This window comes from Spea bombifrons, chromosome 5 (genome assembly GCF_027358695.1).
Source record: "Spea bombifrons isolate aSpeBom1 chromosome 5, aSpeBom1.2.pri, whole genome shotgun sequence".
Taxonomy (NCBI): Eukaryota; Metazoa; Chordata; class Amphibia; order Anura; family Pelobatidae; genus Spea; species Spea bombifrons.
The window spans coordinates 108,523,928-108,547,216 of NC_071091.1; the positions used below are offsets into that span (position 1 = coordinate 108,523,928).

Genomic DNA, 23,289 nt, shown 5'->3' on the forward strand with positions numbered 1-23,289 from the left:
ATGAAAAAACCCCCTGTGTAGAACTTTCCGAACCCGTCGCAAAAACACAAGCCAGGTGAAGAAAGTAACGTGTCGTAGATGTGCAGAGTTCTTTGCCACTCTTTAATGGCCCACAGCAGCCAAGCTTTCAAAGACTTAAGGTGACTCATCTGTTTTTAACCAGGCATGCCAGTCTCACAAGAGACTATCAAAAATTGCCATTGCTGACTATTTTTCAAGTCATCATGGCGGGGAATTGGGAATAGTTTTCAATTAGCAATAATCACGCCTCGGTTAACACCTCATGGGCTATGATACTGCCACTGCGCAAAGCTAACCTTCTGGCTGCTTTGGTAGATAATGCATGCCCAATGAGCGCTCATGAAGGTTTTGGCTAGGCATAGGTGGACATTGAGCCAGAGCAGAGCATTGTGGGAACTGTTATGCTAATTAAACTGGCATTTGACAAAGGTGTCTCTAGAAAAGGCCCAGAAGGAAACATTTTCCCAGAGAAAAGCCCCAGATCTTTAAGGCAAAATGCAAACGAGGTCTCACCTCTACTTTCTGGGACAAAATGCACACTTTCACCTCATGGGGCTGAAAGGCACTCCCAACTGTCAAGGATCATAAAAAATCCACACCTCTCTGATGAAATTGGCCTAGCTGGTCCTTTGTGACGACGACGACGACTCGCACGCTCGGCTCGGGATATAACATGGAGATATGGCAGATGGATATGAGGTAGGTCAACACGACGGGCTGCAACGCTAAGGTCCACAGGAGGGCACGTCATCCAATGGCTTCTTACAAGGGGAAGATAGATTCTGGTGGATGACGTGCTGCATACATGGGAGCTTCTTCCTGTACTTTCTTTAAACCAAAAAAGGGAAAGCTTCAGTGAAAAGTCATTAAGGCCCTTCTTCCAGGGTTGGCAGCAAGACGATTCTCCAAAGAATGAGCACTACTTCCTTCTCTTTTGCTCTTACGAGGATATTGCTTGTAGGAGCTCTGGCGTGAAAAAACCCCCTGTGTAGAACTTTCCGAACCCGTCGCAAAAACACAAGCCAGGTGAAGAAAGTAACGTGTCGTAGATGTGCAGAGTTCTTTGCCACTCTTTAATGGCACACAGCAGCCAAGCTTTCAAAGACTTAAGGTGACTCATCTGTTTTTAACCAGGCATGCCAGTCTCACAAGAGACTATCAAAAATTGCCATTGCTGACTATTTTTCAAGTCATCATGGCGGGGTATTGGGAATAGTTTTCAATTAGCAATAATCACGCCTCGGTTAACACCTCATGGGCTATGATACTGCCACTGCGCAAAGCTAACCTTCTGGCTGCTTTGGTAGATAATGCATGCCCAATGAGCGCTCATGAAGGTTTTGGCTAGGCATAGGTGGACATTGAGCCAGAGCAGAGCATTGTGGGAACTGTTATGCTAATTAAACTGGCATTTGACAAAGGTGTCTCTAGAAAAGGCCCAGAAGGAAACATTTTCCCAGAGAAAAGCCCCAGATCTTTAAGGCAAAATGCAAACGAGGTCTCACCTCTACTTTCTGGGACAAAATGCACACTTTCACCTCATGGGGTTGAAAGGCACTCCCAACTGTCAAGGATCATAAAAAATCCACACCTCTCTGATGAAATTGGCCTAGCTGGTCCTTTGTGACGACGACGACGACGACTCGCACCCTCGGCTCGGGATATAACATGGAGATATGGCAGATGGATATGAGGTAGGTCAACACGACGGGCTGCAACGCTAAGGTCCACAGGAGGGCACGTCATCCAATGGCTTCTTACAAGGGGAAGATAGATTCTGGTGGATGACGTGCTGCATACATGGGAGCTTCTTCCTGTACTTTCTTTAAACCAAAAAAGGGAAAGCTTCAGTGAAAAGTCATTAAGGCCTTTCTTCCAGGGTTGGCAGCAAGACGATTCTCCAAAGAATGAGCACTACTTCCTTCTCTTTTGCTCTTACGAGGATATTGCTTGTAGGAGCTCTGGCATGAAAAAACCCCCTGTGTAGAACTTTCAGAACCCGTCGCAAAAACACAAGCCAGGTGAAGAAAGTAACGCGTCGTAGATGTGCAGAGTTCTTTGCCACTCTTTAATGGCCCAGAGCAGCCAAGCTTTCAAAGACTTAAGGTGACTCATCTGTTTTTAACCAGGCATGCCAGTCTCACAAGAGACTATCAAAAATTGCCATTGCTGACTATTTTTCAAGTCATCATGGCGGGGTATTGGGAATAGTTTTCAATTAGCAATAATCACGCCTCGGTTAACACCTCATGGGCTATGATACTGCCACTGCGCAAAGCTAACCTTCTGGCTGCTTTGGTAGATAATGCATGCCCAATGAGCGCTCATGAAGGTTTTGGCTAGGCATAGGTGGACATTGAGCCAGAGCAGAGCATTGTGGGAACTGTTATGCTAATTAAACTGGCATTTGACAAAGGTGTCTCTAGAAAAGGCCCAGAAGGAAACATTTTCCCAGAGAAAAGCCCCAGATCTTTAAGGCAAAATGCAAACGAGGTCTCACCTCTACTTTCTGGGACAAAATGCACACTTTCACCTCATGGGGCTGAAAGGCACTCCCAACTGTCAAGGATCATAAAAAATCCACACCTCTCTGATGAAATTGGCCTAGCTGGTCCTTTGTGACGACGACGACTCGCACCCTCGGCTCGGGATATAACATGGAGATATGGCAGATGGATATGAGGTAGGTCAACACGACGGGCTGCAACGCTAAGGTCCACAGGAGGGCACGTCATCCAATGGCTTCTTACAAGGGGAAGATAGATTCTGGTGGATGACGTGCTGCATACATGGGAGCTTCTTCCTGTACTTTCTTTAAACCAAAAAAGGGAAAGCTTCAGTGAAAAGTCATTAAGGCCCTTCTTCCAGGGTTGGCAGCAAGACGATTCTCCAAAGAATGAGCACTACTTCCTTCTCTTTTGCTCTTACGAGGATATTGCTTGTAGGAGCTCTGGCATGAAAAAACCCCCTGTGTAGAACTTTCCGAACCCGTCGCAAAAACACAAGCCAGGTGAAGAAAGTAACGTGTCGTAGATGTGCAGAGTTCTTTGCCACTCTTTAATGGCCCACAGCAGCCAAGCTTTCAAAGACTTAAGGTGACTCATCTGTTTTTAACCAGGCATGCCAGTCTCACAAGAGACTATCAAAAATTGCCATTGCTGACTATTTTTCAAGTCATCATGGCGGGGTATTGGGAATAGTTTTCAATTAGCAATAATCACGCCTCGGTTAACACCTCATGGGCTATGATACTGCCACTGCGCAAAGCTAACCTTCTGGCTGCTTTGGTAGATAATGCATGCCCAATGAGCGCTCATGAAGGTTTTGGCTAGGCATAGGTGGACATTGAGCCAGAGCAGAGCATTGTGGGAACTGTTATGCTAATTAAACTGGCATTTGACAAAGGTGTCTCTAGAAAAGGCCCAGAAGGAAACATTTTCCCAGAGAAAAGCCCCAGATCTTTAAGGCAAAATGCAAACGAGGTCTCACCTCTACTTTCTGGGACAAAATGCACACTTTCACCTCATGGGGCTGAAAGGCACTCCCAACTGTCAAGGATCATAAAAAATCCACACCTCTCTGATGAAATTGGCCTAGCTGGTCCTTTGTGACGACGACGACGACTCGCACCCTCGGCTCGGGATATAACATGGAGATATGGCAGATGGATATGAGGTAGGTCAACACGACGGGCTGCAACGCTAAGGTCCACAGGAGGGCACGTCATCCAATGGCTTCTTACAAGGGGAAGATAGATTCTGGTGGATGACGTGCTGCATACATGGGAGCTTCTTCCTGTACTTTCTTTAAACCAAAAAAGGGAAAGCTTCAGTGAAAAGTCATTAAGGCCCTTCTTCCAGGGTTGGCAGCAAGACGATTCTCCAAAGAATGAGCACTACTTCCTTCTCTTTTGCTCTTACGAGGATATTGCTTGTAGGAGCTCTGGCATGAAAAAACCCCCTGTGTAGAACTTTCCGAACCCGTCGCAAAAACACAAGCCAGGTGAAGAAAGTAACGTGTCGTAGATGTGCAGAGTTCTTTGCCACTCTTTAATGGCCCACAGCAGCCAAGCTTTCAAAGACTTAAGGTGACTCATCTGTTTTTAACCAGGCATGCCAGTCTCACAAGAGACTATCAAAAATTGCCATTGCTGACTATTTTTCAAGTCATCATGGCGGGGTATTGGGAATAATTTTCAATTAGCAATAATCACGCCTCGGTTAACACCTCATGGGCTATGATACTGCCACTGCGCAAAGCTAACCTTCTGGCTGCTTTGGTAGATAATGCATGCCCAATGAGCGCTCATGAAGGTTTTGGCTAGGCATAGGTGGACATTGAGCCAGAGCAGAGCATTGTGGGAACTGTTATGCTAATTAAACTGGCATTTGACAAAGGTGTCTCTAGAAAAGGCCCAGAAGGAAACATTTTCCCAGAGAAAAGCCCCAGATCTTTAAGGCAAAATGCAAACGAGGTCTCACCTCTACTTTCTGGGACAAAATGCACACTTTCACCTCATGGGGCTGAAAGGCACTCCCAACTGTCAAGGATCATAAAAAATCCACACCTCTCTGATGAAATTGGCCTAGCTGGTCCTTTGTGACGACGACGACGACTCGCACCCTCGGCTCGGGATATAACATGGAGATATGGCAGATGGATATGAGGTAGGTCAACACGACGGGCTGCAACGCTAAGGTCCACAGGAGGGCACGTCATCCAATGGCTTCTTACAAGGGGAAGATAGATTCTGGTGGATGACGTGCTGCATACATGGGAGCTTCTTCCTGTACTTTCTTTAAACCAAAAAAGGGAAAGCTTCAGTGAAAAGTCATTAAGGCCTTTCTTCCAGGGTTGGCAGCAAGACGATTCTCCAAAGAATGAGCACTACTTCCTTCTCTTTTGCTCTTACGAGGATATTGCTTGTAGGAGCTCTGGCATGAAAAAACCCCGTGTAGAACTTTCCGAACCCGTCGCAAAAACACAAGCCAGGTGAAGAGAGTAACGCGTCGTAGATGTGCAGAGTTCTTTGCCACTCTTTAATGGCCCACAGCAGCCAAGCTTTCAAAGACTTAAGGTGACTCATCTGTTTTTAACCAGGCATGCCAGTCTCACAAGAGACTATCAAAAATTGCCATTGCTGACTATTTTTCAAGTCATCATGGCGAGGTATTGGGAATAGTTTTCAATTAGCAATAATCACGCCTCGGTTAACACCTCATGGGCTATGATACTGCCACTGCGCAAAGCTAACCTTCTGGCTGCTTTGGTAGATAATGCATGCCCAATGAGCGCTCATGAAGGTTTTGGCTAGGCATAGGTGGACATTGAGCCAGAGCAGAGCATTGTGGGAACTGTTATGCTAATTAAACTGGCATTTGACAAAGGTGTCTCTAGAAAAGGCCCAGAAGGAAACATTTTCCCAGAGAAAAGCCCCAGATCTTTAAGGCAAAATGCAAACGAGGTCTCACCTCTACTTTCTGGGACAAAATGCACACTTTCACCTCATGGGGCTGAAAGGCACTCCCAACTGTCAAGGATCATAAAAAATCCACACCTCTCTGATGAAATTGGCCTAGCTGGTCCTTTGTGACGACGACGACGACTCGCACCCTCGGCTCGGGATATAACATGGAGATATGGCAGATGGATATGAGGTAGGTCAACACGACGGGCTGCAACGCTAAGGTCCACAGGAGGGCACGTCATCCAATGGCTTCTTACAAGGGGAAGATAGATTCTGGTGGATGACGTGCTGCATACATGGGAGCTTCTTCCTGTACTTTCTTTAAACCAAAAAAGGGAAAGCTTCAGTGAAAAGTCATTAAGGCCTTTCTTCCAGGGTTGGCAGCAAGACGATTCTCCAAAGAATGAGCACTACTTCCTTCTCTTTTGCTCTTACGAGGATATTGCTTGTAGGAGCTCTGGCATGAAAAAACCCCCTGTGTAGAACTTTCCGAACCCGTCGCAAAAACACAAGCCAGGTGAAGAAAGTAACGTGTCGTAGATGTGCAGAGTTCTTTGCCACTCTTTAATGGCCCACAGCAGCCAAGCTTTCAAAGACTTAAGGTGACTCATCTGTTTTTAACCAGGCATGCCAGTCTCACAAGAGACTATCAAAAATTGCCATTGCTGACTATTTTTCAAGTCATCATGGCGGGGTATTGGGAATAGTTTTCAATTAGCAATAATCACGCCTCGGTTAACACCTCATGGGCTATGATACTGCCACTGCGCAAAGCTAACCTTCTGGCTGCTTTGGTAGATAATGCATGCCCAATGAGCGCTCATGAAGGTTTTGGCTAGGCATAGGTGGACATTGAGCCAGAGCAGAGCATTGTGGGAACTGTTATGCTAATTAAACTGGCATTTGACAAAGGTGTCTCTAGAAAAGGCCCAGAAGGAAACATTTTCCCAGAGAAAAGCCCCAGATCTTTAAGGCAAAATGCAAACGAGGTCTCACCTCTACTTTCTGGGACAAAATGCACACTTTCACCTCATGGGGCTGAAAGGCACTCCCAACTGTCAAGGATCATAAAAAATCCACACCTCTCTGATGAAATTGGCCTAGCTGGTCCTTTGTGACGACGACGACGACTCGCACCCTCGGCTCGGGATATAACATGGAGATATGGCAGATGGATATGAGGTAGGTCAACACGACGGGCTGCAACGCTAAGGTCCACAGGAGGGCACGTCATCCAATGGCTTCTTACAAGGGGAAGATAGATTCTGGTGGATGACGTGCTGCATACATGGGAGCTTCTTCCTGTACTTTCTTTAAACCAAAAAAGGGAAAGCTTCAGTGAAAAGTCATTAAGGCCTTTCTTCCAGGGTTGGCAGCAAGACGATTCTCCAAAGAATGAGCACTACTTCCTTCTCTTTTGCTCTTACGAGGATATTGCTTGTAGGAGCTCTGGCATGAAAAAACCCCCTGTGTAGAACTTTCCGAACCCGTCGCAAAAACACAAGCCAGGTGAAGAAAGTAACGCGTCGTAGATGTGCAGAGTTCTTTGCCACTCTTTAATGGCCCACAGCAGCCAAGCTTTCAAAGACTTAAGGTGACTCATCTGTTTTTAACCAGGCATGCCAGCCTCACAAGAGACTATCAAAAATTGCCATTGCTGACTATTTTTCAAGTCATCATGGCGGGGTATTGGGAATAGTTTTCAATTAGCAATAATCACGCCTCGGTTAACACCTCATGGGCTATGATACTGCCACTGCGCAAAGCTAACCTTCTGGCTGCTTTGGTAGATAATGCATGCCCAATGAGCGCTCATGAAGGTTTTGGCTAGGCATAGGTGGACATTGAGCCAGAGCAGAGCATTGTGGGAACTGTTATGCTAATTAAACTGGCATTTGACAAAGGTGTCTCTAGAAAAGGCCCAGAAGGAAACATTTTCCCAGAGAAAAGCCCCAGATCTTTAAGGCAAAATGCAAACGAGGTCTCACCTCTACTTTCTGGGACAAAATGCACACTTTCACCTCATGGGGCTGAAAGGCACTCCCAACTGTCAAGGATCATAAAAAATCCACACCTCTCTGATGAAATTGGCCTAGCTGGTCCTTTGTGACGACGACGACGACTCGCACCCTCGGCTCGGGATATAACATGGAGATATGGCAGATGGATATGAGGTAGGTCAACACGACGGGCTGCAACGCTAAGGTCCACAGGAGGGCACGTCATCCAATGGCTTCTTACAAGGGGAAGATAGATTCTGGTGGATGACGTGCTGCATACATGGGAGCTTCTTCCTGTACTTTCTTTAAACCAAAAAAGGGAAAGCTTCAGTGAAAAGTCATTAAGGCCCTTCTTCCAGGGTTGGCAGCAAGACGATTCTCCAAAGAATGAGCACTACTTCCTTCTCTTTTGCTCTTACGAGGATATTGCTTGTAGGAGCTCTGGCATGAAAAAACCCCCTGTGTAGAACTTTCCGAACCCGTCGCAAAAACACAAGCCAGGTGAAGAAAGTAACGCGTCGTAGATGTGCAGAGTTCTTTGCCACTCTTTAATGGCCCACAGCAGCCAAGCTTTCAAAGACTTAAGGTGACTCATCTGTTTTTAACCAGGCATGCCAGTCTCACAAGAGACTATCAAAAATTGCCATTGCTGACTATTTTTCAAGTCATCATGGCGGGGTATTGGGAATAGTTTTCAATTAGCAATAATCACGCCTCGGTTAACACCTCATGGGCTATGATACTGCCACTGCGCAAAGCTAACCTTCTGGCTGCTTTGGTAGATAATGCATGCCCAATGAGCGCTCATGAAGGTTTTGGCTAGGCATAGGTGGACATTGAGCCAGAGCAGAGCATTGTGGGAACTGTTATGCTAATTAAACTGGCATTTGACAAAGGTGTCTCTAGAAAAGGCCCAGAAGGAAACATTTTCCCAGAGAAAAGCCCCAGATCTTTAAGGCAAAATGCAAACGAGGTCTCACCTCTACTTTCTGGGACAAAATGCACACTTTCACCTCATGGGGCTGAAAGGCACTCCCAACTGTCAAGGATCATAAAAAATCCACACCTCTCTGATGAAATTGGCCTAGCTGGTCCTTTGTGACGACGACGACGACTCGCACCCTCGGCTCGGGATATAACATGGAGATATGGCAGATGGATATGAGGTAGGTCAACACGACGGGCTGCAACGCTAAGGTCCACAGGAGGGCACGTCATCCAATGGCTTCTTACAAGGGGAAGATAGATTCTGGTGGATGACGTGCTGCATACATGGGAGCTTCTTCCTGTACTTTCTTTAAACCAAAAAAGGGAAAGCTTCAGTGAAAAGTCATTAAGGCCTTTCTTCCAGGGTTGGCAGCAAGACGATTCTCCAAAGAATGAGCACTACTTCCTTCTCTTTTGCTCTTACGAGGATATTGCTTGTAGGAGCTCTGGCATGAAAAAACCCCCTGTGTAGAACTTTCCGAACCCGTCGCAAAAACACAAGCCAGGTGAAGAAAGTAACGTGTCGTAGATGTGCAGAGTTCTTTGCCACTCTTTAATGGCCCACAGCAGCCAAGCTTTCAAAGACTTAAGGTGACTCATCTGTTTTTAACCAGGCATGCCAGTCTCACAAGAGACTATCAAAAATTGCCATTGCTGACTATTTTTCAAGTCATCATGGCGGGGTATTGGGAATAGTTTTCAATTAGCAATAATCACGCCTCGGTTAACACCTCATGGGCTATGATACTGCCACTGCGCAAAGCTAACCTTCTGGCTGCTTTGGTAGATAATGCATGCCCAATGAGCGCTCATGAAGGTTTTGGCTAGGCATAGGTGGACATTGAGCCAGAGCAGAGCATTGTGGGAACTGTTATGCTAATTAAACTGGCATTTGACAAAGGTGTCTCTAGAAAAGGCCCAGAAGGAAACATTTTCCCAGAGAAAAGCCCCAGATCTTTAAGGCAAAATGCAAACGAGGTCTCACCTCTACTTTCTGGGACAAAATGCACACTTTCACCTCATGGGGCTGAAAGGCACTCCCAACTGTCAAGGATCATAAAAAATCCACACCTCTCTGATGAAATTGGCCTAGCTGGTCCTTTGTGACGACGACGACGACTCGCACCCTCGGCTCGGGATATAACATGGAGATATGGCAGATGGATATGAGGTAGGTCAACACGACGGGCTGCAACGCTAAGGTCCACAGGAGGGCACGTCATCCAATGGCTTCTTACAAGGGGAAGATAGATTCTGGTGGATGACGTGCTGCATACATGGGAGCTTCTTCCTGTACTTTCTTTAAACCAAAAAAGGGAAAGCTTCAGTGAAAAGTCATTAAGGCCCTTCTTCCAGGGTTGGCAGCAAGACGATTCTCCAAAGAATGAGCACTACTTCCTTCTCTTTTGCTCTTACGAGGATATTGCTTGTAGGAGCTCTGGCATGAAAAAACCCCCTGTGTAGAACTTTCCGAACCCGTCGCAAAAACACAAGCCAGGTGAAGAAAGTAACGTGTCGTAGATGTGCAGAGTTCTTTGCCACTCTTTAATGGCCCACAGCAGCCAAGCTTTCAAAGACTTAAGGTGACTCATCTGTTTTTAACCAGGCATGCCAGTCTCACAAGAGACTATCAAAAATTGCCATTGCTGACTATTTTTCAAGTCATCATGGCGGGGTATTGGGAATAGTTTTCAATTAGCAATAATCACGCCTCGGTTAACACCTCATGGGCTATGATACTGCCACTGCGCAAAGCTAACCTTCTGGCTGCTTTGGTAGATAATGCATGCCCAATGAGCGCTCATGAAGGTTTTGGCTAGGCATAGGTGGACATTGAGCCAGAGCAGAGCATTGTGGGAACTGTTATGCTAATTAAACTGGCATTTGACAAAGGTGTCTCTAGAAAAGGCCCAGAAGGAAACATTTTCCCAGAGAAAAGCCCCAGATCTTTAAGGCAAAATGCAAACGAGGTCTCACCTCTACTTTCTGGGACAAAATGCACACTTTCACCTCATGGGGCTGAAAGGCACTCCCAACTGTCAAGGATCATAAAAAATCCACACCTCTCTGATGAAATTGGCCTAGCTGGTCCTTTGTGACGACGACGACGACTCGCACCCTCGGCTCGGGATATAACATGGAGATATGGCAGATGGATATGAGGTAGGTCAACACGACGGGCTGCAACGCTAAGGTCCACAGGAGGGCACGTCATCCAATGGCTTCTTACAAGGGGAAGATAGATTCTGGTGGATGACGTGCTGCATACATGGGAGCTTCTTCCTGTACTTTCTTTAAACCAAAAAAGGGAAAGCTTCAGTGAAAAGTCATTAAGGCCTTTCTTCCAGGGTTGGCAGCAAGACGATTCTCCAAAGAATGAGCACTACTTCCTTCTCTTTTGCTCTTACGAGGATATTGCTTGTAGGAGCTCTGGCATGAAAAAACCCCCTGTGTAGAACTTTCCGAACCCGTCGCAAAAACACAAGCCAGGTGAAGAAAGTAACGCGTCGTAGATGTGCAGAGTTCTTTGCCACTCTTTAATGGCCCACAGCAGCCAAGCTTTCAAAGACTTAAGGTGACTCATCTGTTTTTAACCAGGCATGCCAGTCTCACAAGAGACTATCAAAAATTGCCATTGCTGACTATTTTTCAAGTCATCATGGCGGGGTATTGGGAATAGTTTTCAATTAGCAATAATCACGCCTCGGTTAACACCTCATGGGCTATGATACTGCCACTGCGCAAAGCTAACCTTCTGGCTGCTTTGGTAGATAATGCATGCCCAATGAGCGCTCATGAAGGTTTTGGCTAGGCATAGGTGGACATTGAGCCAGAGCAGAGCATTGTGGGAACTGTTATGCTAATTAAACTGGCATTTGACAAAGGTGTCTCTAGAAAAGGCCCAGAAGGAAACATTTTCCCAGAGAAAAGCCCCAGATCTTTAAGGCAAAATGCAAACGAGGTCTCACCTCTACTTTCTGGGACAAAATGCACACTTTCACCTCATGGGGCTGAAAGGCACTCCCAACTGTCAAGGATCATAAAAAATCCACACCTCTCTGATGAAATTGGCCTAGCTGGTCCTTTGTGACGACGACGACGACTCGCACCCTCGGCTCGGGATATAACATGGAGATATGGCAGATGGATATGAGGTAGGTCAACACGACGGGCTGCAACGCTAAGGTCCACAGGAGGGCACGTCATCCAATGGCTTCTTACAAGGGGAAGATAGATTCTGGTGGATGACGTGCTGCATACATGGGAGCTTCTTCCTGTACTTTCTTTAAACCAAAAAAGGGAAAGCTTCAGTGAAAAGTCATTAAGGCCCTTCTTCCAGGGTTGGCAGCAAGACGATTCTCCAAAGAATGAGCACTACTTCCTTCTCTTTTGCTCTTACGAGGATATTGCTTGTAGGAGCTCTGGCATGAAAAAACCCCCTGTGTAGAACTTTCCGAACCCGTCGCAAAAACACAAGCCAGGTGAAGAAAGTAACGTGTCGTAGATGTGCAGAGTTCTTTGCCACTCTTTAATGGCCCACAGCAGCCAAGCTTTCAAAGACTTAAGGTGACTCATCTGTTTTTAACCAGGCATGCCAGTCTCACAAGAGACTATCAAAAATTGCCATTGCTGACTATTTTTCAAGTCATCATGGCAGGGTATTGGGAATAGTTTTCAATTAGCAATAATCACGCCTCGGTTAACACCTCATGGGCTATGATACTGCCACTGCGCAAAGCTAACCTTCTGGCTGCTTTGGTAGATAATGCATGCCCAATGAGCGCTCATGAAGGTTTTGGCTAGGCATAGGTGGACATTGAGCCAGAGCAGAGCATTGTGGGAACTGTTATGCTAATTAAACTGGCATTTGACAAAGGTGTCTCTAGAAAAGGCCCAGAAGGAAACATTTTCCCAGAGAAAAGCCCCAGATCTTTAAGGCAAAATGCAAACGAGGTCTCACCTCTACTTTCTGGGACAAAATGCACACTTTCACCTCATGGGGCTGAAAGGCACTCCCAACTGTCAAGGATCATAAAAAATCCACACCTCTCTGATGAAATTGGCCTAGCTGGTCCTTTGTGACGACGACGACGACTCGCACCCTCGGCTCGGGATATAACATGGAGATATGGCAGATGGATATGAGGTAGGTCAACACGACGGGCTGCAACGCTAAGGTCCACAGGAGGGCACGTCATCCAATGGCTTCTTACAAGGGGAAGATAGATTCTGGTGGATGACGTGCTGCATACATGGGAGCTTCTTCCTGTACTTTCTTTAAACCAAAAAAGGGAAAGCTTCAGTGAAAAGTCATTAAGGCCTTTCTTCCAGGGTTGGCAGCAAGACGATTCTCCAAAGAATGAGCACTACTTCCTTCTCTTTTGCTCTTACGAGGATATTGCTTGTAGGAGCTCTGGCATGAAAAAACCCCCTGTGTAGAACTTTCCGAACCCGTCGCAAAAACACAAGCCAGGTGAAGAAAGTAACGCGTCGTAGATGTGCAGAGTTCTTTGCCACTCTTTAATGGCCCACAGCAGCCAAGCTTTCAAAGACTTAAGGTGACTCATCTGTTTTTAACCAGGCATGCCAGTCTCACAAGAGACTATCAAAAATTGCCATTGCTGACTATTTTTCAAGTCATCATGGCGGGGTATTGGGAATAGTTTTCAATTAGCAATAATCACGCCTCGGTTAACACCTCATGGGCTATGATACTGCCACTGCGCAAAGCTAACCTTCTGGCTGCTTTGGTAGATAATGCATGCCCAATGAGCGCTCATGAAGGTTTTGGCTAGGCATAGGTGGACATTGAGCCAGAGCAGAGCATTGTGGGAACTGTTATGCTAATTAAACTGGCATTTGACAAAGGTGTCTCTAGAAAAGGCCCAGAAGGAAACATTTTCCCAGAGAAAAGTCCCAGATCTTTAAGGCAAAATGCAAACGAGGTCTCACCTCTACTTTCTGGGACAAAATGCACACTTTCACCTCATGGGGCTGAAAGGCACTCCCAACTGTCAAGGATCATAAAAAATCCACACCTCTCTGATGAAATTGGCCTAGCTGGTCCTTTGTGACGACGACGACGACTCGCACCCTCGGCTCGGGATATAACATGGAGATATGGCAGATGGATATGAGGTAGGTCAACACGACGGGCTGGAACGCTAAGGTCCACAGGAGGGCACGTCATCCAATGGCTTCTTACAAGGGGAAGATAGATTCTGGTGGATGACGTGCTGCATACATGGGAGCTTCTTCCTGTACTTTCTTTAAACCAAAAAAGGGAAAGCTTCAGTGAAAAGTCATTAAGGCCTTTCTTCCAGGGTTGGCAGCAAGACGATTCTCCAAAGAATGAGCACTACTTCCTTCTCTTTTGCTCTTACGAGGATATTGCTTGTAGGAGCTCTGGCATGAAAAAACCCCCTGTGTAGAACTTTCCGAACCCGTCGCAAAAACACAAGCCAGGTGAAGAAAGTAACGTGTCGTAGATGTGCAGAGTTCTTTGCCACTCTTTAATGGCCCACAGCAGCCAAGCTTTCAAAGACTTAAGGTGACTCATCTGTTTTTAACCAGGCATGCCAGTCTCACAAGAGACTATCAAAAATTGCCATTGCTGACTATTTTTCAAGTCATCATGGCGGGGTATTGGGAATAGTTTTCAATTAGCAATAATCACGCCTCGGTTAACACCTCATGGGCTATGATACTGCCACTGCGCAAAGCTAACCTTCTGGCTGCTTTGGTAGATAATGCATGCCCAATGAGCGCTCATGAAGGTTTTGGCTAGGCATAGGTGGACATTGAGCCAGAGCAGAGCATTGTGGGAACTGTTATGCTAATTAAACTGGCATTTGACAAAGGTGTCTCTAGAAAAGGCCCAGAAGGAAACATTTTCCCAGAGAAAAGCCCCAGATCTTTAAGGCAAAATGCAAACGAGGTCTCACCTCTACTTTCTGGGACAAAATGCACACTTTCACCTCATGGGGCTGAAAGGCACTCCCAACTGTCAAGGATCATAAAAAATCCACACCTCTCTGATGAAATTGGCCTAGCTGGTCCTTTGTGACGACGACGACGACTCGCACCCTCGGCTCGGGATATAACATGGAGATATGGCAGATGGATATGAGGTAGGTCAACACGACGGGCTGCAACGCTAAGGTCCACAGGAGGGCACGTCATCCAATGGCTTCTTACAAGGGGAAGATAGATTCTGGTGGATGACGTGCTGCATACATGGGAGCTTCTTCCTGTACTTTCTTTAAACCAAAAAAGGGAAAGCTTCAGTGAAAAGTCATTAAGGCCTTTCTTCCAGGGTTGGCAGCAAGACGATTCTCCAAAGAATGAGCACTACTTCCTTCTCTTTTGCTCTTACGAGGATATTGCTTGTAGGAGCTCTGGCATGAAAAAACCCCCTGTGTAGAACTTTCCGAACCCGTCGCAAAAACACAAGCCAGGTGAAGAAAGTAACGTGTCGTAGATGTGCAGAGTTCTTTGCCACTCTTTAATGGCCCACAGCAGCCAAGCTTTCAAAGACTTAAGGTGACTCATCTGTTTTTAACCAGGCATGCCAGTCTCACAAGAGACTATCAAAAATTGCCATTGCTGACTATTTTTCAAGTCATCATGGCGGGGTATTGGGAATAGTTTTCAATTAGCAATAATCACGCCTCGGTTAACACCTCATGGGCTATGATACTGCCACTGCGCAAAGCTAACCTTCTGGCTGCTTTGGTAGATAATGCATGCCCAATGAGCGCTCATGAAGGTTTTGGCTAGGCATAGGTGGACATTGAGCCAGAGCAGAGCATTGTGGGAACTGTTATGCTAATTAAACTGGCATTTGACAAAGGTGTCTCTAGAAAAGGCCCAGAAGGAAACATTTTCCCAGAGAAAAGCCCCAGATCTTTAAGGCAAAATGCAAACGAGGTCTCACCTCTACTTTCTGGGACAAAATGCACACTTTCACCTCATGGGGCTGAAAGGCACTCCCAACTGTCAAGGATCATAAAAAATCCACACCTCTCTGATGAAATTGGCCTAGCTGGTCCTTTGTGACGACGACGACGACTCGCACCCTCGGCTCGGGATATAACATGGAGATATGGCAGATGGATATGAGGTAGGTCAACACGACGGGCTGCAACGCTAAGGTCCACAGGAGGGCACGTCATCCAATGGCTTCTTACAAGGGGAAGATAGATTCTGGTGGATGACGTGCTGCATACATGGGAGCTTCTTCCTGTACTTTCTTTAAACCAAAAAAGGGAAAGCTTCAGTGAAAAGTCATTAAGGCCTTTCTTCCAGGGTTGGCAGCAAGACGATTCTCCAAAGAATGAGCACTACTTCCTTCTCTTTTGCTCTTACGAGGATATTGCTTGTAGGAGCTCTGGCATGAAAAAACCCCCTGTGTAGAACTTTCCGAACCCGTCGCAAAAACACAAGCCAGGTGAAGAAAGTAACGTGTCGTAGATGTGCAGAGTTCTTTGCCACTCTTTAATGGCCCACAGCAGCCAAGCTTTCAAAGACTTAAGGTGACTCATCTGTTTTTAACCAGGCATGCCAGTCTCACAAGAGACTATCAAAAATTGCCATTGCTGACTATTTTTCAAGTCATCATGGCGGGGTATTGGGAATAGTTTTCAATTAGCAATAATCACGCCTCGGTTAACACCTCATGGGCTATGATACTGCCACTGCGCAAAGCTAGCCTTCTGGCTGCTTTGGTAGATAATGCATGCCCAATGAGCGCTCATGAAGGTTTTGGCTAGGCATAGGTGGACATTGAGCCAGAGCAGAGCATTGTGGGAACTGTTATGCTAATTAAACTGGCATTTGACAAAGGTGTCTCTAGAAAAGGCCCAGAAGGAAACATTTTCCCAGAGAAAAGCCCCAGATCTTTAAGGCAAAATGCAAACGAGGTCTCACCTCTACTTTCTGGGACAAAATGCACACTTTCACCTCATGGGGCTGAAAGGCACTCCCAACTGTCAAGGATCATAAAAAATCCACACCTCTCTGATGAAATTGGCCTAGCTGGTCCTTTGTGACGACGACGACGACTCGCACCCTCGGCTCGGGATATAACATGGAGATATGGCAGATGGATATGAGGTAGGTCAACACGACGGGCTGCAACGCTAAGGTCCACAGGAGGGCACGTCATCCAATGGCTTCTTACAAGGGGAAGATAGATTCTGGTGGATGACGTGCTGCATACATGGGAGCTTCTTCCTGTACTTTCTTTAAACCAAAAAAGGGAAAGCTTCAGTGAAAAGTCATTAAGGCCTTTCTTCCAGGGTTGGCAGCAAGACGATTCTCCAAAGAATGAGCACTACTTCCTTCTCTTTTGCTCTTACGAGGATATTGCTTGTAGGAGCTCTGGCATGAAAAAACCCCCTGTGTAGAACTTTCCGAACCCGTCGCAAAAACACAAGCCAGGTGAAGAAAGTAACGTGTCGTAGATGTGCAGAGTTCTTTGCCACTCTTTAATGGCCCACAGCAGCCAAGCTTTCAAAGACTTAAGGTGACTCATCTGTTTTTAACCAGGCATGCCAGTCTCACAAGAGACTATCAAAAATTGCCATTGCTGACTATTTTTCAAGTCATCATGGCGGGGTATTGGGAATAGTTTTCAATTAGCAATAATCACGCCTCGGTTAACACCTCATGGGCTATGATACTGCCACTGCGCAAAGCTAACCTTCTGGCTGCTTTGGTAGATAATGCATGCCCAATGAGCGCTCATGAAGGTTTTGGCTAGGCATAGGTGGACATTGAGCCAGAGCAGAGCATTGTGGGAACTGTTATGCTAATTAAACTGGCATTTGACAAAGGTGTCTCTAGAAAAGGCCCAGAAGGAAACATTTTCCCAGAGAAAAGCCCCAGATCTTTAAGGCAAAATGCAAACGAGGTCTCACCTCTACTTTCTGGGACAAAATGCACACTTTCACCTCATGGGGCTGAAAGGCACTCCCAACTGTCAAGGATCATAAAAAATCCACACCTCTCTGATGAAATTGGCCTAGCTGGTCCTTTGTGACGACGACGACGACTCGCACCCTCGGCTCGGGATATAACATGGAGATATGGCAGATGGATATGAGGTAGGTCAACACGACGGGCTGCAACGCTAAGGTCCACAGGAGGGCACGTCATCCAATGGCTTCTTACAAGGGGAAGATAGATTCTGGTGGATGACGTGCTGCATACATGGGAGCTTCTTCCTGTACTTTCTTTAAACCAAAAAAGGGAAAGCTTCAGTGAAAAGTCATTAAGGCCTTTCTTCCAGGGTTGGCAGCAAGACGATTCTCCAAAGAATGAGCACTACTTCCTTCTCTTTTGCTCTTACGAGGATATTGCTTGTAGGAGCTCTGGCATGAAAAAACCCCCTGTGTAGAACTTTCCGAACCCGTCGCAAAAACACAAGCCAGGTGAAGAAAGTAACGTGTCGTAGATGTGCAGAGTTCTTTGCCACTCTTTAATGGCCCACAGCAGCCAAGCTTTCAAAGACTTAAGGTGACTCATCTGTTTTTAACCAGGCATGCCAGTCTCACAAGAGACTATCAAAAATTGCCATTGCTGACTATTTTTCAAGTCATCATGGCGGGGTATTGGGAATAGTTTTCAATTAGCAATAATCACGCCTCGGTTAACACCTCATGGGCTATGATACTGCCACTGCGCAAAGCTAACCTTCTGGCTGCTTTGGTAGATAATGCATGCCCAATGAGCGCTCATGAAGGTTTTGGCTAGGCATAGGTGGACATTGAGCCAGAGCAGAGCATTGTGGGAACTGTTATGCTAATTAAACTGGCATTTGACAAAGGTGTCTCTAGAAAAGGCCCAGAAGGAAACATTTTCCCAGAGAAAAGCCCCAGATCTTTAAGGCAAAATGCAAACGAGGTCTCACCTCTACTTTCTGGGACAAAATGCACACTTTCACCTCATGGGGCTGAAAGGCACTCCCAACTGTCAAGGATCATAAAAAATCCACACCTCTCTGATGAAATTGGCCTAGCTGGTCCTTTGTGACGACGACGACGACTCGCACCCTCGGCTCGGGATATAACATGGAGATATGGCAGATGGATATGAGGTAGGTCAACACGACGGGCTGCAACGCTAAGGTCCACAGGAGGGCACGTCATCCAATGGCTTCTTACAAGGGGAAGATAGATTCTGGTGGATGACGTGCTGCATACATGGGAGCTTCTTCCTGTACTTTCTTTAAACCAAAAAAGGGAAAGCTTCAGTGAAAAGTCATTAAGGCCCTTCTTCCAGGGTTGGCAGCAAGACGATTCTCCAAAGAATGAGCACTACTTCCTTCTCTTTTGCTCTTACGAGGATATTGCTTGTAGGAGCTCTGGCATGAAAAAACCCCCTGTGTAGAACTTTCCGAACCCGTCGCAAAAACACAAGCCAGGTGAAGAAAGTAACGTGTCGTAGATGTGCAGAGTTCTTTGCCACTCTTTAATGGCCCACAGCAGCCAAGCTTTCAAAGACTTAAGGTGACTCATCTGTTTTTAACCAGGCATGCCAGTCTCACAAGAGACTATCAAAAATTGCCATTGCTGACTATTTTTCAAGTCATCATGGCGGGGTATTGGGAATAGTTTTCAATTAGCAATAATCACGCCTCGGTTAACACCTCATGGGCTATGATACTGCCACTGCACAAAGCTAACCTTCTGGCTGCTTTGGTAGATAATGCATGCCCAATGAGCGCTCATGAAGGTTTTGGCTAGGCATAGGTGGACATTGAGCCAGAGCAGAGCATTGTGGGAACTGTTATGCTAATTAAACTGGCATTTGACAAAGGTGTCTCTAGAAAAGGCCCAGAAGGAAACATTTTCCCAGAGAAAAGCCCCAGATCTTTAAGGCAAAATGCAAACGAGGTCTCACCTCTACTTTCTGGGACAAAATGCACACTTTCACCTCATGGGGCTGAAAGGCACTCCCAACTGTCAAGGATCATAAAAAATCCACACCTCTCTGATGAAATTGGCCTAGCTGGTCCTTTGTGACGACGACGACGACGACTCGCACCCTCGGCTCGGGATATAACATGGAGATATGGCAGATGGATATGAGGTAGGTCAACACGACGGGCTGCAACGCTAAGGTCCACAGGAGGGCACGTCATCCAATGGCTTCTTACAAGGGGAAGATAGATTCTGGTGGATGACGTGCTGCATACATGGGAGCTTCTTCCTGTACTTTCTTTAAACCAAAAAAGGGAAAGCTTCAGTGAAAAGTCATTAAGGCCTTTCTTCCAGGGTTGGCAGCAAGACGATTCTCCAAAGAATGAGCACTACTTCCTTCTCTTTTGCTCTTACGAGGATATTGCTTGTAGGAGCTCTGGCATGAAAAAACCCCGTGTAGAACTTTCCGAACCCGTCGCAAAAACACAAGCCAGGTGAAGAAAGTAACGCGTCGTAGATGTGCAGAGTTCTTTGCCACTCTTTAATGGCCCACAGCAGCCAAGCTTTCAAAGACTTAAGGTGACTCATCTGTTTTTAACCAGGCATGCCAGTCTCACAAGAGACTATCAAAAATTGCCATTGCTGACTATTTTTCAAGTCATCATGGCGGGGTATTGGGAATAGTTTTCAATTAGCAATAATCACGCCTCGGTTAACACCTCATGGGCTATGATACTGCCACTGCGCAAAGCTAACCTTCTGGCTGCTTTGGTAGATAATGCATGCCCAATGAGCGCTCATGAAGGTTTTGGCTAGGCATAGGTGGACATTGAGCCAGAGCAGAGCATTGTGGGAACTGTTATGCTAATTAAACTGGCATTTGACAAAGGTGTCTCTAGAAAAGGCCCAGAAGGAAACATTTTCCCAGAGAAAAGCCCCAGATCTTTAAGGCAAAATGCAAACGAGGTCTCACCTCTACTTTCTGGGACAAAATGCACACTTTCACCTCATGGGGCTGAAAGGCACTCCCAACTGTCAAGGATCATAAAAAATCCACACCTCTCTGATGAAATTGGCCTAGCTGGTCCTTTGTGACGACGACGACGACTCGCACCCTCGGCTCGGGATATAACATGGAGATATGGCAGATGGATATGAGGTAGGTCAACACGACGGGCTGCAACGCTAAGGTCCACAGGAGGGCACGTCATCCAATGGCTTCTTACAAGGGGAAGATAGATTCTGGTGGATGACGTGCTGCATACATGGGAGCTTCTTCCTGTACTTTCTTTAAACCAAAAAAGGGAAAGCTTCAGTGAAAAGTCATTAAGGCCTTTCTTCCAGGGTTGGCAGCAAGACGATTCTCCAAAGAATGAGCACTACTTCCTTCTCTTTTGCTCTTACGAGGATATTGCTTGTAGGAGCTCTGGCATGAAAAAACCCCCTGTGTAGAACTTTCCGAACCCGTCGCAAAAACACAAGCCAGGTGAAGAAAGTAACGTGTCGTAGATGTGCAGAGTTCTTTGCCACTCTTTAATGGCCCACAGCAGCCAAGCTTTCAAAGACTTAAGGTGACTCATCTGTTTTTAACCAGGCATGCCAGTCTCACAAGAGACTATCAAAAATTGCCATTGCTGACTATTTTTCAAGTCATCATGGCGGGGTATTGGGAATAGTTTTCAATTAGCAATAATCACGCCTCGGTTAACACCTCATGGGCTATGATACTGCCACTGCGCAAAGCTAACCTTCTGGCTGCTTTGGTAGATAATGCATGCCCAATGAGCGCTCATGAAGGTTTTGGCTAGGCATAGGTGGACATTGAGCCAGAGCAGAGCATTGTGGGAACTGTTATGCTAATTAAACTGGCATTTGACAAAGGTGTCTCTAGAAAAGGCCCAGAAGGAAACATTTTCCCAGAGAAAAGCCCCAGATCTTTAAGGCAAAATGCAAACGAGGTCTCACCTCTACTTTCTGGGACAAAATGCACACTTTCACCTCATGGGGCTGAAAGGCACTCCCAACTGTCAAGGATCATAAAAAATCCACACCTCTCTGATGAAATTGGCCTAGCTGGTCCTTTGTGACGACGACGACGACTCGCACCCTCGGCTCGGGATATAACATGGAGATATGGCAGATGGATATGAGGTAGGTCAACACGACGGGCTGCAACGCTAAGGTCCACAGGAGGGCACGTCATCCAATGGCTTCTTACAAGGGGAAGATAGATTCTGGTGGATGACGTGCTGCATACATGGGAGCTTCTTCCTGTACTTTCTTTAAACCAAAAAAGGGAAAGCTTCAGTGAAAAGTCATTAAGGCCCTTCTTCCAGGGTTGGCAGCAAGACGATTCTCCAAAGAATGAGCACTACTTCCTTCTCTTTTGCTCTTACGAGGATATTGCTTGTAGGAGCTCTGGCATGAAAAAACCCCCTGTGTAGAACTTTCCGAACCCGTCGCAAAAACACAAGCCAGGTGAAGAAAGTAACGCGTCGTAGATGTGCAGAGTTCTTTGCCACTCTTTAATGGCCCACAGCAGCCAAGCTTTCAAAGACTTAAGGTGACTCATCTGTTTTTAACCAGGCATGCCAGTCTCACAAGAGACTATCAAAAATTGCCATTGCTGACTATTTTTCAAGTCATCATGGCGGGGTATTGGGAATAGTTTTCAATTAGCAATAATCACGCCTCGGTTAACACCTCATGGGCTATGATACTGCCACTGCGCAAAGCTAACCTTCTGGCTGCTTTGGTAGATAATGCATGCCCAATGAGCGCTCATGAAGGTTTTGGCTAGGCATAGGTGGACATTGAGCCAGAGCAGAGCATTGTGGGAACTGTTATGCTAATTAAACTGGCATTTGACAAAGGTGTCTCTAGAAAAGGCCCAGAAGGAAACATTTTCCCAGAGAAAAGCCCCAGATCTTTAAGGCAAAATGCAAACGAGGTCTCACCTCTACTTTCTGGGACAAAATGCACACTTTCACCTCATGGGGCTGAAAGGCACTCCCAACTGTCAAGGATCATAAAAAATCCACACCTCTCTGATGAAATTGGCCTAGCTGGTCCTTTGTGACGACGACGACGACTCGCACCCTCGGCTCGGGATATAACATGGAGATATGGCAGATGGATATGAGGTAGGTCAACACGACGGGCTGCAACGCTAAGGTCCACAGGAGGGCACGTCATCCAATGGCTTCTTACAAGGGGAAGATAGATTCTGGTGGATGACGTGCTGCATACATGGGAGCTTCTTCCTGTACTTTCTTTAAACCAAAAAAGGGAAAGCTTCAGTGAAAAGTCATTAAGGCCTTTCTTCCAGGGTTGGCAGCAAGACGATTCTCCAAAGAATGAGCACTACTTCCTTCTCTTTTGCTCTTACGAGGATATTGCTTGTAGGAGCTCTGGCATGAAAAAACCCCCTGTGTAGAACTTTCCGAACCCGTCGCAAAAACACAAGCCAGGTGAAGAAAGTAACGCGTCGTAGATGTGCAGAGTTCTTTGCCACTCTTTAATGGCCCACAGCAGCCAAGCTTTCAAAGACTTAAGGTGACTCATCTGTTTTTAACCAGGCATGCCAGTCTCACAAGAGACTATCAAAAATTGCCATTGCTGACTATTTTTCAAGTCATCATGGCGGGGTATTGGGAATAGTTTTCAATTAGCAATAATCACGCCTCGGTTAACACCTCATGGGCTATGATACTGCCACTGCGCAAAGCTAACCTTCTGGCTGCTTTGGTAGATAATGCATGCCCAATGAGCGCTCATGAAGGTTTTGGCTAGGCATAGGTGGACATTGAGCCAGAGCAGAGCATTGTGGGAACTGTTATGCTAATTAAACTGGCATTTGACAAAGGTGTCTCTAGAAAAGGCCCAGAAG

General features: G+C 46.3%; 24 non-coding genes across 24 annotated transcripts; all 24 read right to left on the minus strand.

The window, feature by feature from the left end:
- Window positions 1–172: 172 nt before the first annotated feature.
- Window positions 173–314, minus strand: LOC128498352 (U4 spliceosomal RNA). Its single transcript, XR_008354583.1, has one exon. It is a non-coding gene; the product is annotated as a U4 spliceosomal RNA (small nuclear RNA).
- Window positions 315–1,164: 850 nt separating this feature from the next.
- Window positions 1,165–1,306, minus strand: LOC128498257 (U4 spliceosomal RNA). Its single transcript, XR_008354497.1, has one exon. It is a non-coding gene; the product is annotated as a U4 spliceosomal RNA (small nuclear RNA).
- An 853-nt stretch (window positions 1,307–2,159) lies between these two features.
- Window positions 2,160–2,301, minus strand: LOC128498258 (U4 spliceosomal RNA). Its single transcript, XR_008354498.1, has one exon. It is a non-coding gene; the product is annotated as a U4 spliceosomal RNA (small nuclear RNA).
- Window positions 2,302–3,148: 847 nt separating this feature from the next.
- On the minus strand, window positions 3,149–3,290 carry LOC128498259 (U4 spliceosomal RNA). The gene has a single exon (XR_008354499.1). It is a non-coding gene; the product is annotated as a U4 spliceosomal RNA (small nuclear RNA).
- An 850-nt stretch (window positions 3,291–4,140) lies between these two features.
- On the minus strand, window positions 4,141–4,282 carry LOC128498355 (U4 spliceosomal RNA). The gene has a single exon (XR_008354586.1). It is a non-coding gene; the product is annotated as a U4 spliceosomal RNA (small nuclear RNA).
- An 848-nt stretch (window positions 4,283–5,130) lies between these two features.
- Window positions 5,131–5,272, minus strand: LOC128498349 (U4 spliceosomal RNA). Its single transcript, XR_008354580.1, has one exon. It is a non-coding gene; the product is annotated as a U4 spliceosomal RNA (small nuclear RNA).
- An 850-nt stretch (window positions 5,273–6,122) lies between these two features.
- Window positions 6,123–6,264, minus strand: LOC128498261 (U4 spliceosomal RNA). Its single transcript, XR_008354501.1, has one exon. It is a non-coding gene; the product is annotated as a U4 spliceosomal RNA (small nuclear RNA).
- An 850-nt stretch (window positions 6,265–7,114) lies between these two features.
- Window positions 7,115–7,256, minus strand: LOC128498358 (U4 spliceosomal RNA). Its single transcript, XR_008354589.1, has one exon. It is a non-coding gene; the product is annotated as a U4 spliceosomal RNA (small nuclear RNA).
- Window positions 7,257–8,106: 850 nt separating this feature from the next.
- LOC128498262 (U4 spliceosomal RNA) lies at window positions 8,107–8,248 on the minus strand. Its single transcript, XR_008354502.1, has one exon. It is a non-coding gene; the product is annotated as a U4 spliceosomal RNA (small nuclear RNA).
- Window positions 8,249–9,098: 850 nt separating this feature from the next.
- On the minus strand, window positions 9,099–9,240 carry LOC128498263 (U4 spliceosomal RNA). The gene has a single exon (XR_008354503.1). It is a non-coding gene; the product is annotated as a U4 spliceosomal RNA (small nuclear RNA).
- Window positions 9,241–10,090: 850 nt separating this feature from the next.
- LOC128498264 (U4 spliceosomal RNA) lies at window positions 10,091–10,232 on the minus strand. The gene has a single exon (XR_008354504.1). It is a non-coding gene; the product is annotated as a U4 spliceosomal RNA (small nuclear RNA).
- An 850-nt stretch (window positions 10,233–11,082) lies between these two features.
- Window positions 11,083–11,224, minus strand: LOC128498265 (U4 spliceosomal RNA). Its single transcript, XR_008354505.1, has one exon. It is a non-coding gene; the product is annotated as a U4 spliceosomal RNA (small nuclear RNA).
- An 850-nt stretch (window positions 11,225–12,074) lies between these two features.
- LOC128498388 (U4 spliceosomal RNA) lies at window positions 12,075–12,216 on the minus strand. Its single transcript, XR_008354617.1, has one exon. It is a non-coding gene; the product is annotated as a U4 spliceosomal RNA (small nuclear RNA).
- Window positions 12,217–13,066: 850 nt separating this feature from the next.
- On the minus strand, window positions 13,067–13,208 carry LOC128498268 (U4 spliceosomal RNA). Its single transcript, XR_008354506.1, has one exon. It is a non-coding gene; the product is annotated as a U4 spliceosomal RNA (small nuclear RNA).
- An 850-nt stretch (window positions 13,209–14,058) lies between these two features.
- Window positions 14,059–14,200, minus strand: LOC128498269 (U4 spliceosomal RNA). Its single transcript, XR_008354507.1, has one exon. It is a non-coding gene; the product is annotated as a U4 spliceosomal RNA (small nuclear RNA).
- An 850-nt stretch (window positions 14,201–15,050) lies between these two features.
- Window positions 15,051–15,192, minus strand: LOC128498270 (U4 spliceosomal RNA). Its single transcript, XR_008354508.1, has one exon. It is a non-coding gene; the product is annotated as a U4 spliceosomal RNA (small nuclear RNA).
- An 850-nt stretch (window positions 15,193–16,042) lies between these two features.
- On the minus strand, window positions 16,043–16,184 carry LOC128498271 (U4 spliceosomal RNA). The gene has a single exon (XR_008354509.1). It is a non-coding gene; the product is annotated as a U4 spliceosomal RNA (small nuclear RNA).
- Window positions 16,185–17,034: 850 nt separating this feature from the next.
- LOC128498272 (U4 spliceosomal RNA) lies at window positions 17,035–17,176 on the minus strand. Its single transcript, XR_008354510.1, has one exon. It is a non-coding gene; the product is annotated as a U4 spliceosomal RNA (small nuclear RNA).
- Window positions 17,177–18,026: 850 nt separating this feature from the next.
- Window positions 18,027–18,168, minus strand: LOC128498273 (U4 spliceosomal RNA). The gene has a single exon (XR_008354511.1). It is a non-coding gene; the product is annotated as a U4 spliceosomal RNA (small nuclear RNA).
- Window positions 18,169–19,018: 850 nt separating this feature from the next.
- LOC128498227 (U4 spliceosomal RNA) lies at window positions 19,019–19,160 on the minus strand. Its single transcript, XR_008354471.1, has one exon. It is a non-coding gene; the product is annotated as a U4 spliceosomal RNA (small nuclear RNA).
- Window positions 19,161–20,011: 851 nt separating this feature from the next.
- On the minus strand, window positions 20,012–20,153 carry LOC128498274 (U4 spliceosomal RNA). The gene has a single exon (XR_008354512.1). It is a non-coding gene; the product is annotated as a U4 spliceosomal RNA (small nuclear RNA).
- Window positions 20,154–21,003: 850 nt separating this feature from the next.
- On the minus strand, window positions 21,004–21,145 carry LOC128498275 (U4 spliceosomal RNA). The gene has a single exon (XR_008354513.1). It is a non-coding gene; the product is annotated as a U4 spliceosomal RNA (small nuclear RNA).
- Window positions 21,146–21,995: 850 nt separating this feature from the next.
- On the minus strand, window positions 21,996–22,137 carry LOC128498276 (U4 spliceosomal RNA). The gene has a single exon (XR_008354514.1). It is a non-coding gene; the product is annotated as a U4 spliceosomal RNA (small nuclear RNA).
- Window positions 22,138–22,987: 850 nt separating this feature from the next.
- LOC128498277 (U4 spliceosomal RNA) lies at window positions 22,988–23,129 on the minus strand. Its single transcript, XR_008354515.1, has one exon. It is a non-coding gene; the product is annotated as a U4 spliceosomal RNA (small nuclear RNA).
- Window positions 23,130–23,289: the final 160 nt, after the last annotated feature.